Below are 12501 nucleotides of genomic sequence, written 5' to 3'. Positions count from 1 at the left end.
CTCTCTCTCTCTCTCTCTCTCTCTCTCTCTCTCTCTCTCTCTCTCTTCCCCCAGAGCTGAGGACCAAACCTAGTTGGGCCTTGCGCTTGCTAGGCAGGTGCTCTACCACTGAGCTAATTTTCTTAACTCTGCATCATTCGTCATTACTGCACAGTCAATGCTGTGTTTGCTGCTCGCACATGTAGTTTTAAAAGAACATTTCTAGAAATAAAGAACAGACATAAAAATTTCATACTTGAAAGACGAGGGTGTTAATGCTTATCTTCTTGATAACTGTGTTTGCCACTTCTATTTCTTCTGTGAAAACACTTTTCCAGATTATCTTTAGAGTAAACACTTTCCAGAACATTAATCCCCTCGTCTAATTCTCACACTTACATGATGGGATAATTGTTGCTACCTTGCCTGGTTTGCTGAGGAGGAAGGGATTCTATAGGTAGTGGCAATCTGGAACTGAGCTGTTATCACTCTTCACCTAAGGATGGCTGCACACAAGTCATCTCTGCTCTATTCGTTATATATGTTCCTGCCTCAGCTCTGCTAACGGCACCATCCATTATCCCAAATCCTGCAAGCTGCAGTAGGACCACAAATCTCATCCTGACACCACAAACCAGAGAAACTGAGCAAGGATTTCTCTTATCTATGGACAGTTGAGAAAGACTGTTTTTCATTACTCTGTCCCTATGCCCAAATGTACCATCAAATATTTGAAACAGTGGTTCTAAGACTGAGAATCAACTGGCCAAGAAATCTATGAAGATGAAGAAATGTCTGTCTGTAAAGACAAGATACCATGGCAAGGGGACATCCCAGCACCTGTGACAGAAAATTTTTATTTTTAAGCTCAAGATGCAAGAGCATTCTGTCTGGAGCTGCAAGTGCTGGGAAGCCAACCCTAGTTCCAACAAAGGGGTCTTTTCTCTAAACCTTGAGACCTGTGTGTGCACTGTAACATTTATGATCCTTTTGTCCTTTGGTGAACTAAAGTGGTTGACATTTCTACTTTAGGCTGTAAAGTACTGGAGGCTATTAAGTGGGTAGTTTAAAACTCTGTGGTTCATGAAAGAAAACAGTGAGAGGACCATATTATCTGATCATTGTCACAGCCAGTTTGAGCCGCTTATCTGCTTTCTTTGCATCTGGTTGTAGAGATAAACTATCTTTAACATCATAGCCTCAATGTGCCAGTGAGCCACTGGAAGCTTTCTGATTGACATTCACAGAGACTTCTCAGTCTCCTGTCTTACATTTCCTGTTGGGAATCAGTTACTAAGCAGGCTTTACTACACTGCGGTTTTCCAGTGGTCCAGTAATTAGATTTGTGAAAATAATCTGACTAAAGAATAGAGACTTTTTTTCAGTGTTAATAACACCTTGGCTATCTTCGTTAAAAATCTAAATACGATTGATTTGGGGGATTTAATTTATTACTGTGTAGGGCAATTCTTTATAAAGGAATCCATGCCTTTCCCAAGAGCATTCAGCACTCCAGTTGACAGAAAATCATTTAGCAGGAAAGGGAATGTTTAATATTGCCTTGGGGCATAACTCAGGTACTCACTTTAATACACACTTCTCATCCTGGAAGGAATTGATAAGCAACATCTCCCAAAGTAAAATATTCTGATGTAACTGAGCCTGGGATCAACAGAGATAAAAGTTTTTGAGGATAGATCAGTGCTGCTGGAGACTTCCCCTGAGGGGCTTTCTCTTTTACTTTGGGGCAAGTGGGAAGGCATGAAGGGATTTTCTGGATTCTTCATAATCAGATTCAAATCACTCAGAGAGCAGTAAATAGATATTTGAAAAGATGGTTGCATGCATGGACTTTTGTTCCTTCACATTGATTTTTCAGAAAGGCTGAAAATCAATATGAAGTGAAGCCTGCAAAGGGTCATGATGGAAGTGTTCAGCATTGTGGTGATTTAGAGCATCACTTGTCCTTAAGAGATCAACTGACCCCGTGCTTATGTTCCAGTGTTCATATATATATACATATATATATATATGTATATATATATATATATATATATATATATATATATATATACACACACACTATATATATATATAGTGTGTGTATGTGTATGCAACTATTAATAGCATATTTGTTCACCCTCAAACATCTTCATTTTTATGAGTTTTTATTTTTCTATATTTAAGAAGCGATATGATGATTAGTTTTAATTGTTAGCTCTATATAGGGTAGAATCATATTATAAAAGAATCTCAATGAGAGATTTGTTAGAGCAGGTTGAACTGTGGGCATGTCTGTGGAGGATTTTCTTGGTTGTTATTTGTTATAGGAAGATTCAAGAACACTGTGGATGGCACCGTTCCCTAGGTGGGGGATCCTAGACTGTAGAGGAACAGAGAAAGTATTACATGTATGGATGTACGTCTCTCTGCTCTTGCCTGTAGATGTAATATAGTCAGATAATGTAACCAGAATCCCCTTAGCTGCTTTTGTCAGGATAATATATCACAGCAACAAGAATCAAACCTCAATGAGGTCAACGAATATTATGAAGGCACATTAAACTTAGACCAGCTGCTTATTTTAGTGGGTTTAGAACTGAATAACATAACCCATAAAATCAAACCCAGCTGAGTAACAGGGGCCCATGACAAGAGCATTCACAGTCTCCCTGCTTCAGTCAGGATAAGAGCTGCTCTCATGTGTATAGAAGGTAGATTCTTACATAGTGTCTCTTCCATGTCTTGTTTCCTACTGTGTCATGATGGGGTACTTATCTAGGCTGTGCATAGATTTCATTTTCATTTCATATTATTATTATTATTATTATTATTATTATTATATTCAATATGGTGAACTTTATTTATCTATTGTACAGTTGATAAACTTTTGGACTTTTATCCAATTGCTGGTTAGAATTGAGAAATATGAAAGCTTATTTTGAAGCTAACTGAAATAATTTTCATTAGTCATTCTAAATCACTTTAGTATGTATTTTTCTATTTTTGGATATTGTTTACAGCTCTTGCATGATAGAAAATAATCTATAACACATAATATATTAAATACACAGTGTTGAAGTTGTGTAATGAAATCATAATTTAGGTAAATGTATATCATTACTTATAACTATATATACTTAAAACAGTCATATTTTCTCTTTTTATGTTTTATAATTTCACAGGATCCTTTTTTATTAGATATTTTCTTCATTTACATTTCAAATGCTATCCCCCAAACCCCCTATACCCTCCCCCCAGCCTGCTCCCCAACCCAACCACTCCCACTTCCTGGCCCTGGCATTCCTCTGTTCTGGAGCATATGATCTTCACAATACCAAGGTCCTCTCCTCCCACTGATGGCTGACTAGGCCATCCTCTGCTACATATTCAACTAGAAACACAGCTCTGAGGGGTACTGATTAGTTCATATCATTGTTCCTCCTATAGGGTTGCAGACCCCTTTAGCTCCTTGGGTACTTTCTCTAGCTCCTTCATTAGTGGCTCACAAGGTCCTTTTTAAATTAGGTTTTATTTCTCTCTCACTTTCTTTCTTTTTCTTTCTTTCTTTCTTTCTTTCTTTCTTTCTTTCTTTCTTTCTTTCTTTCTTTCTCTCTCTCTCTCTCTCTCTCTCTTTCTCTCTCTCTCTCTTTCTTTCTTTCTTCCTTTCTTTCTCCCTTTCTATTTTTACATGTAAAGTGCTTTTATTTCAAAAATCCATCTACCTTCTTTACTAGGAAATAATTTCCTCTTGTAAAACTCTCACATTATTCAAAAACAGAAAACTGGCTTTAAAACTATATGATTATTTATTTATTTATTTATTTATATTATTAATTATTCACTTTACATTCCAATCAGAACTCACCCCCTCTCCTCTCAGTCCCACCCTTACAAATCTCCCTTATTCGTGTCCCTTCTCCTCAGAGAAGGGGAGTTCCCCCTGGCTACCACACCACCCTGGGACATCTGGTCCCAGCAGAACTAGGCATATCTTCTCCCACTTAGGCCTAACTAGGCAGTCCAGGCAAGAGAAAGAGACCTAATGTCAGGGAACAGATTCAGAGACAGCTCCCACACCACTTGTTAGGGTACCCACGTGAAGATCAAGCTGCATATTTGCTACAAATATGTAGGGGTTCTAGGTCTAGCTCTTGCATGCTTCCTGGCTGGTGGTCTAGGCACTGTGAGACCTCATGGTCTCAGGTTAGTTGGCTTTGTAGTTTTGTGTGTGTGTGTGTCCTTGACTCAGCTGTCTTTCTCACTTCTATCCCCCACTCTTCCACAGGACTACCTGAGCTCCACTTCATATTTGACTGTGGGTCTCTGCATCTGCTTCTGTCTGCTGCTGTATGAAGCCTCACAGAAGAAAAATATGCTAGGTTCCTTTCTACAAGCATAGCAGAGTATCCTTAATAGTCTCAGAGGTTGGCTCTCTCACATGGGATAGAACTTAAGTTGGGGCAGCCATTGATTGGCTGTTCCTTCAGTCTCTGTTCTATCTTTATCCATGTACATTTTGTAGGCAAGACAAATTTTGGGTTGAAGATATTGTAGGTGGATTTATGTCCACCCTTCTCCTCTGGTAGTCCTGCCAGGCTACAGGAGGTGACCAATTTAGTCTCTATATACCCCTCTGGTAGGAATCTCAGCTACTGTTACCTTCATTTGCTCTATATAACTTCCCCAGTTCCAGGCCTCCACTTAGTCACTAGAGATGCCCCCATCAATTTTTATTCTCATTTCCAGATTTCTCTGACCCTGTCTTCAAGCACTTAATCACCATTCCATCCCCTCTCCCCACCCTCTTCTAGTCATATTTTCTGGATTGTTCTTTATATATTGCTTAGGAATCACAACAAATCACAGAAGCAATGATCCCAATGCTTCTGACTTTAACAGAAGATTATAAGAACTCATAATCAGATGATGAAAAGAACTTAACTATTGGAAGAGCAATTGAAAGGATTAGTTGAGCAATGCATTGAGCAATGCAATGTAACATGATATTAATAATATATTGAGTCATAAAAGATGGCCTCTTATTGACAATGCAGAGAAGACTAATACATAAAATAACAATGGTAAATTTAAATTAGATTTAATTTATTATTCTATTTATTGTGTGTGGGTGTGTTCAGGTGCCAGAGGCCAGAGAAGGCTGTCAGAGTTCTTGGAGGACAAGTCCCAGCATGCAGTTAGTTGTATGCCTCTTAGTGTGGGGTTCTGGAAATAGATCTCAGGTCCTCTTCAAGAATGCTATATACTCTAAAACTCTAAGCCATCTCTATAGCTGTTCCTTAGCTATTTTGAATTTAAAGTATCTTCTTTTATTTAAACATAGAGATTTTAAACCTAGTAAGCTAAAGTATTAACGATTTCAAGTGTGGGCTCCAAACCTCTGGAAGAGAGAGAACAAAATAATCCAAGTACTCAGACAATTTCTAAGTACAGTCTGCAGATTGTATTGATATGGCTTTTGTTCACTTACACTGCTTACAAATAATGCTTCTTTGAACATAAGAGGTAGCATAGAATTCAGTGCAATGCTAAGGAGGGGTTACAACGTTAAAGGTAACTTAATTGTTAGGAATCATCAAATCAGTACCCATGAACACTACAAACATTAGTGCCAGCAACATGATGGCAGTGTTAAGAAAGAACGTTTATGCGTGAGAAATAACCTCTAAATTTCATTTGCTCTGGAAGTCAGATGCTACTTACCATAAGAGACATCTTATTTTACTTAGCAAGTCTGCTAAATGAAGTGGGAATTATAATAATGATTTCTGAAAGGTTTAATGACCATAATTATCTTGCACCCAGTTCCAAGTTTTTAATACTTCCCAGAGTCCTGCAGGATGAGCTTTTCTAAGCTTAATGTGTCATTGATCTGTTTCAAGGGATGCTGATTTAATAAGGGGACCATCAGGATGGTCCTCTAGTACACTCCGGTTTGGTACCACCTGTGCTAGACTACATGTTCACTTTTGTAGTAACTACTCATTTATTGGAAGCCACATGACTGTAAAGAATAGCTACTTATTCGCCTGAAGATACTCAGATTTTCTTTAATAAATAAAAATGATTCTATTGAGTTTGCTTGTTATTTGAAACAGAATCTACTGTATTTCTTCCAATAGTGAAGTACTTTCATGAACTACAATAAAGAAGAGCAGCTAATTCTTGCTTTGGATGTCCATGTGGACATAGGTATGCTCTAAGATAATTCAGTGATGTAAAAGTCATGAGTTGTTATGAGGAAGACGTGCTAAACACGATTAAGATGTTGTATGCCCAACCTTGTATGGCTTTCTCTAAGATCACAGATTGCTATTTAAGTATTGTCAATTAACTTTAGTAATAAAACTGTAACATTGAAAGAATATAATTTGGAATGTTGGAAATTACAATTGGAAAGAAACACTCAGATTACAATAAAAGTGAATGCTTGCTCCAATGCTTTCATTGTTCAAGGCTTTCAAGGGGAAGAAAAAGCTAACAGCAAAAACATTTCTCAATTCAAACACAAAGAGAGGGATTGATATAGATAAGTGGTCATAGCTTCAGATCATATACCAGTAACATATGCATGGCTGATTACCAGGGCTATGGGGATAAGAAGAGCCCATGTGTATTAATTAATATATTCTAGTTATTTTTCAGGTTTGGATCATTTAAAATGTTCTCATTCCTATGTCATTTAGAGAAGAACATATTTTTCCAGACACCAATCTTCTGAGTCATTCTCCAGTGACCGACTGAAGTTTGAAATGTCCTCAAAGTGTTCCTTTGTGATCTGTTTTTCCACATTTTCTTCAGAAAACAGAAGAAAAATGGTAAATGAGTCTTTATGAGTTGAACAACCCGGATTTGGTTAAGGGAAGAAGCATGTCTTTGGCTTTCAAACAGACAACAGAGAAAGTAATTTCATGATTGGCCCAGTTTGGGCATGCTTGTAATCCCAACATTCAGGATGCTGATGCAGAAGGGTTGGAATTTCAAGACCAGTCCTTTATACAGAGCCCGGGAAACCTACTGAGATTTTTCTATAAATAAGAGAAAAAAAGAAAGCTTGAGCATTAACTTAGTAGTACAATGCCTCCCTATCAAGAGCAAATCTAGGGGTTCATTTCTAGTACTGAAAAAAAACTTGAGCATGATAATTATAGATGTATCAACTGCCAGGGCCAAACATCAATAAGCAACTAAATTTTCTTCATGGCAATCTGTGCGTGAAGACTTGAAGAATTCTTTCACAGTGTGTGCTTTAGTATGGCAATCTAGCTTGAGAACAGCACTTATCTGTAGGCTACTCCAAAAACCTATGACAGGCCTAAGACTATATCCTCCTTGGTATCAAATAAGTGAAGTTTCTAGAACTTTTTGGCCACTGAAAGGGGCAAAAAGATGTTTGTTACAAGATATTGCTCATTGAATGGCAGCAATACACGACACATATTCATCATTTCCTACTGGTTACCAGTCTCCTGGAGGGATGGAATAAGATCATATGTAGGTTAATCACAACTATGGAAATTCAACTTGAAGAAACTCAAATACTGTGTGTTTGCATGCGAGTGTGTGTGTGTGTGTGTGTGTGTGTGTGTGTGTGTGTGTGTGTATCTTACTTAGGGTTTCTATTGCTATGATGACACATCATGCCAAAAAAAAAAAAACAAACAAAAACAAAACAAAAAACAAAAACAGAACGGAACAAAACAAAAAGGCTAGCAGTGGAGAGCAGGGCTTATTTGGCTTACACTTCCATATTTCTATTTATTACTGAAAGATGTCAGGACAGAAACTCATATAGGGCAGAATACTGAAGGTAGGAGCTGATGCAGAGGCTATGGAGGAGTGCTGCTTATTGGCTTTCTTCTTATGCCTAGCTGAGTTTGCTTCCTTATAGAACCAGGAGCACCAGCTCAGGCATGGCACCACCCACAATGGGCTGGGACCTTCCTCATTGATCACTAATTGAGAAAATGTCTTATAGTTGACTGTGTACATGTTTGTGTGTTGCTTAAGATGCTAGAAACACCTGTGTGTATTTATGGGAATGGAGGCCAGAGGTGAACATTTCTGTTTTTTTTTTTTTTTTTAATCTTAGTTTTTTAAAGACTGGATCCATCTCCCAAAGTTCACAAAGTTGTCCAAGATGGCTGGCCACTGAGCCTCAAAGATTTTTCAGTGCCAGTCTCTCCCATAATGTGATTGCTGATGTATGATATGCACCTTATGTTTTATGTGGATGGTGAGAATAAAAACTCTGGTCTTCATATTTGCACAGCAAACAGTTTACTGACTGAGCCATCTCAGGCTCCAAAATTCATTATGGACCACAATGTCATAGGAGATGTCATACCCTATGTCAAAGGAGAAATTAGCTTTATTATTCTAGGCAGTAAAAATCCCCTCTATTGCATCTGTAAAGAGACACCACATCTATTTTCCAATGTTGTTCACTTCACACATGCCTTTGGAAAATATATTGCCCATATTCTGCTCACAGGAAGATAGAAACATGAAAGACACATGGAGAACTTCAATAGTCATGCTTTTTGTGGTGTAGATTTTTATTAGTTTATCTTTGCTTAAAGAGGATGTTGAGGGGTTATAGTAGGTTATGAATAAGACGCTAATGTAGCTTTAACCCTAAATAACTTGTCTCAGACGTTGTATAAATACATCTCACTGTTTTAGTGATTTTTTGAATAATTGTATGAACTAGAAAGGTTGTACACAATGTTGATCACATGAAATCTTTTCCATGATGTCCTTAATAGATAGAAACCAGATCCTGCTTACCATTTGTGGGATAGAAATATTTAACCTATATAGTCACTTAAAATAAGTTTTAGATTCAAAAAAAGGAAAAAAATGACTTTTAGCTGAGAAGTATATCAAGAAGACTATCTGTCATCTATCATCTATCTATCTATCTATCTATCTATCTATCTATCTATCTATCTATCTATCTATCATCTCTATCATCATCCATCATTTTTTCTATTCTATTCTATTCTATTCTATTCTATTCTATTCTATTCTATTCTATTCTATTCTATTTATCCCATCCTATCCCATTCTATCGCATCCTATCCTATTCCATAGCAGGATGAATTGAATGCTATATAAGAAAAACCTAGAAGAAAGACAGGTAAACTCAGACCCATCAAGCCATTTTGAAATATTGGCAGGTAAGATTTCTATGGGTGAGAAGAATGCTGTGAAAATGCCAAGCAATAGATATTATAAGACATGGAAACTTGTGTGTAAAGTTTTTGTAATATACATATGGTTAGATTTTAGGGGAGGCTGGTGATATAACTATATCTGATTTTGGTATTTTCTTTGAATAGTCTTGAGGAGAATTGATTAAGGGAGGGATTGAGTATAGATCAGAAGATTTGAAAAAGAAGAGACCCTTAGAATTCTATTTTAGTAATAAAGATCTGAATTAAGGGTTTTTCAAATTGAATGGTGAGAAAATGGGTTGAAGAGATATTTGGAAGTAGAATCAATAGAGCTTGGTGAATAATTCACTGATCGGAATTATAGATTCCAGGGCGAGACTTTATGGTGTATAGCAGAAAAACTGGAGAAAAAATATTGCCACTGGAAAAGGATTGTGTGCATGTGTGTGCATGGAGTGAGACAGGAATTATGAGTTAATTTTGGATATAATGACTTTGTGCTAAATGAAATTTAAATAAGCTCCCTGCAAAATGGCAGTAACATAGGGTCAACAATAAAGGTCTAGGTAACTTCAGCTTTTACAGGGGGCAGAGGGGTGCTGAGACTAAAGATCATTAATTTATATAATTGTTTCCTAATTTCTAGATGTTGATAAGTTCTACGTTTGACTATTATAAAAATTTAGGTAACTTCAGCTCTTATAGGGGAATGCTGAGAATAAAGAGATTAAACCATATAACTGTTTCACAATTCCTAGATGTTGATGAGTTCCATCTGGGACTATTATTTCTTCTGGAAATAAAACAAATAGTAAAACCTTGGAGAAACAGAAAATATTTTCTAATCACTTTTATCTGGCAATACATGCTGATAACTTTTTAAAAAAGTGTCATCTCCAAATAAGATGAAAGGTTGACTCTTCTAGAAAAGAAAGCGAAAGCATTAGAGTAACTGTTTTGTTGCAACTATGTACTTACCTTTATGCAATGGTTATGTTAAAGAAAAAAGCAACCATAGTTGTCTTTAAAGAACTATAAATGGGACTTTTTCTTAGAAGAAAACATTGACAGCTTTTATGTTTTGACTCTAAGAAAATGTACTTTCTTTTGAAAAATATAGTTATCTGGCCTACAATGGATTCTACTTTGATTCTGATTGTTATTATATTTATTTTTAGGCATCTATTTTGAGGGTTTTATTATTCTGGTAAAGCTGTTTTAGTGAGTAAAAGTCATTCTTTAGGAAGGTTAGTATTCTGTTAGCTTTATCAGGCTCTGCAGTGCATCCTTATGGACTTTTTAATCATGTTTTCCTTTAAGCAACTGAAGCAAATAATAGTTATATTCTTAGATGCAGTGAGATCTATTGGTATCTTCTAAGTGTCTAATATTCACCATTTGTTGGCCAGTAAAATTATTTCTTTTGTCATTATCAAACAAAGAAATTCACAAGTATCTTTTGACTCTTTTTTTTTTCTAGGAGTTTGAAAAAAATGATGATCAATACATAATATAATCATGGCTAGGTAAAAGTCAACCCTGTCATATCTAATTGGCTATCAGGGGCCATGAGACTAAATAATGTGTATTGCTTTTGGCCCATAAACTATACCCTGACAGACAGCTTGGACTAAATTTCTATTAATATATTAACGTCTGTAGGCCTTCATCTATTTGAAGTGTACAGTACAAGAGTTTTTGACCTCCTATGATTATTATAAGAGCCAAATTAAGATATATGACTTGTAGTTGCATGTATGAATGCTATTTATAGTTCTTTTTTCTTTGGAAATCTATTTTCTGATTTTTATTTTTCTCATATTTCATTTTTATTGGTATTTTATTTATTTACAATTCAAATGTTATCCCCCTTTCCAGTTTCCCCTCCACAAAACTCCTATCCCCTCCCTCCTGCTCCTATGAGGGTGCTTCCGGACTCACCTACCCATTCCCACCTCACCACCCTAGCATTCCCCTAGATGTGGCATTGAGTCTTCACAGAACCAAGGGCCTCCCCTCACATTGATGCCAGATAAGGCCACCCTCTTCAACATATGTAGCTGGAGCCATGGGTTCCTCCATGTGTATTCTTTAGTTGGTGGCTTTTAGATGCTGGGGGATCTTGTTCGATATTATTGTTCTTACTATGGTGTTGCAAACCCCTTCAGCTCCTTCAGTCCTCCCCCTAAATCCTCCATTGGGATCCACATGTTTAGTCTGATGGTTGGCTGCAAGCATGTAAATCTGTATTGGTAAGGCTGAGCCTCTCAGGGGACAGCCATACCAGGCTTTTGTAAGCAAGCATTTCATGGCATCAGAAATATTGTCTGGGTTTTGTGGCTGCATATGGGATGGATCCCCAGGTGGAGCAGTCTCTGGATAGCCTTTCCTTCAGTCTCTGCTCCACTCTTTGTCCCTTTATTTCCTTTAGACAGAAACAATTCTCAGTTAAAATTTTTGAGATGGGTAGGTGGACTCATCCCTAAACTGGAAGCCTTGCCTAATCTCTGGACATGGTTTTTACAGGTTCTCTCTCCCCTTTGTTGGGTATTTCACCTAATGTCATCCCAGTTGGGTCCTGGAAGCCTCTTAATTTCCTAGGATCTGGGACTTTCTGGTGGTTACCCTATTCCCCATTCCCCATTGCTACACACCTCTGTTCAAAGTCCTGACCCATTGTACATCTCCCTTATCTCCTCCCACATCTGATCCTACTTCCTTTACCCCCACTCCCTCCTCTATTCCTCCCAAGTCCCTCCCATACTCTATCTCCATTGATTATTTTGTTCTTCCTTCTAAGTAGGACTGAGGCATCCACACTTTGACCTTCCTTTTTCTTGAGCTTCATATGATATGTGAGTTGTATTGTGGTTACTCCAAGCTTTCTTTTCCTAATATCCAGTTATCAGTGAGTAAATACTATGTATTTTCTTTTGTGACTGGGTCACCTCACTCAGGATGATATTTTCTAGTTCCATCCATTTGCCTGCAAGTTTCATGAAGTCCTTGTTTTTAATAGCTGAGTAGTACTCTATTAGGTAAATGTACCACATTTTCTGTATCCATTCCTCTACTGAGAAACATCTGTGTTTTTTCCAGCTTCTGGCTATTATAAATAAGGTTGCTATGAATATAGTGGAGCATGTGTCCTTTTTTTATTTTTAATATTTTTTATTACATATTTTCCTCAATTACATTTCCAATGCTATCCCAAAAGTCCCCCGTACGCCCCCCCACTTCCCTACCCACCCATTCCCATTCTTTTGGCCCTGGCATTCCCCTGTATTGGGGCATATAAAGTTTGCAAGTCCAATGGGCCTCT

The sequence above is a fragment of the Mus caroli genome, chromosome 9 (assembly GCF_900094665.2).
Source record: "Mus caroli chromosome 9, CAROLI_EIJ_v1.1, whole genome shotgun sequence".
NCBI classification, from domain to species: Eukaryota; Metazoa; Chordata; class Mammalia; order Rodentia; family Muridae; genus Mus; species Mus caroli.
Note: the sequence above shows the minus strand (reverse complement) of the source record.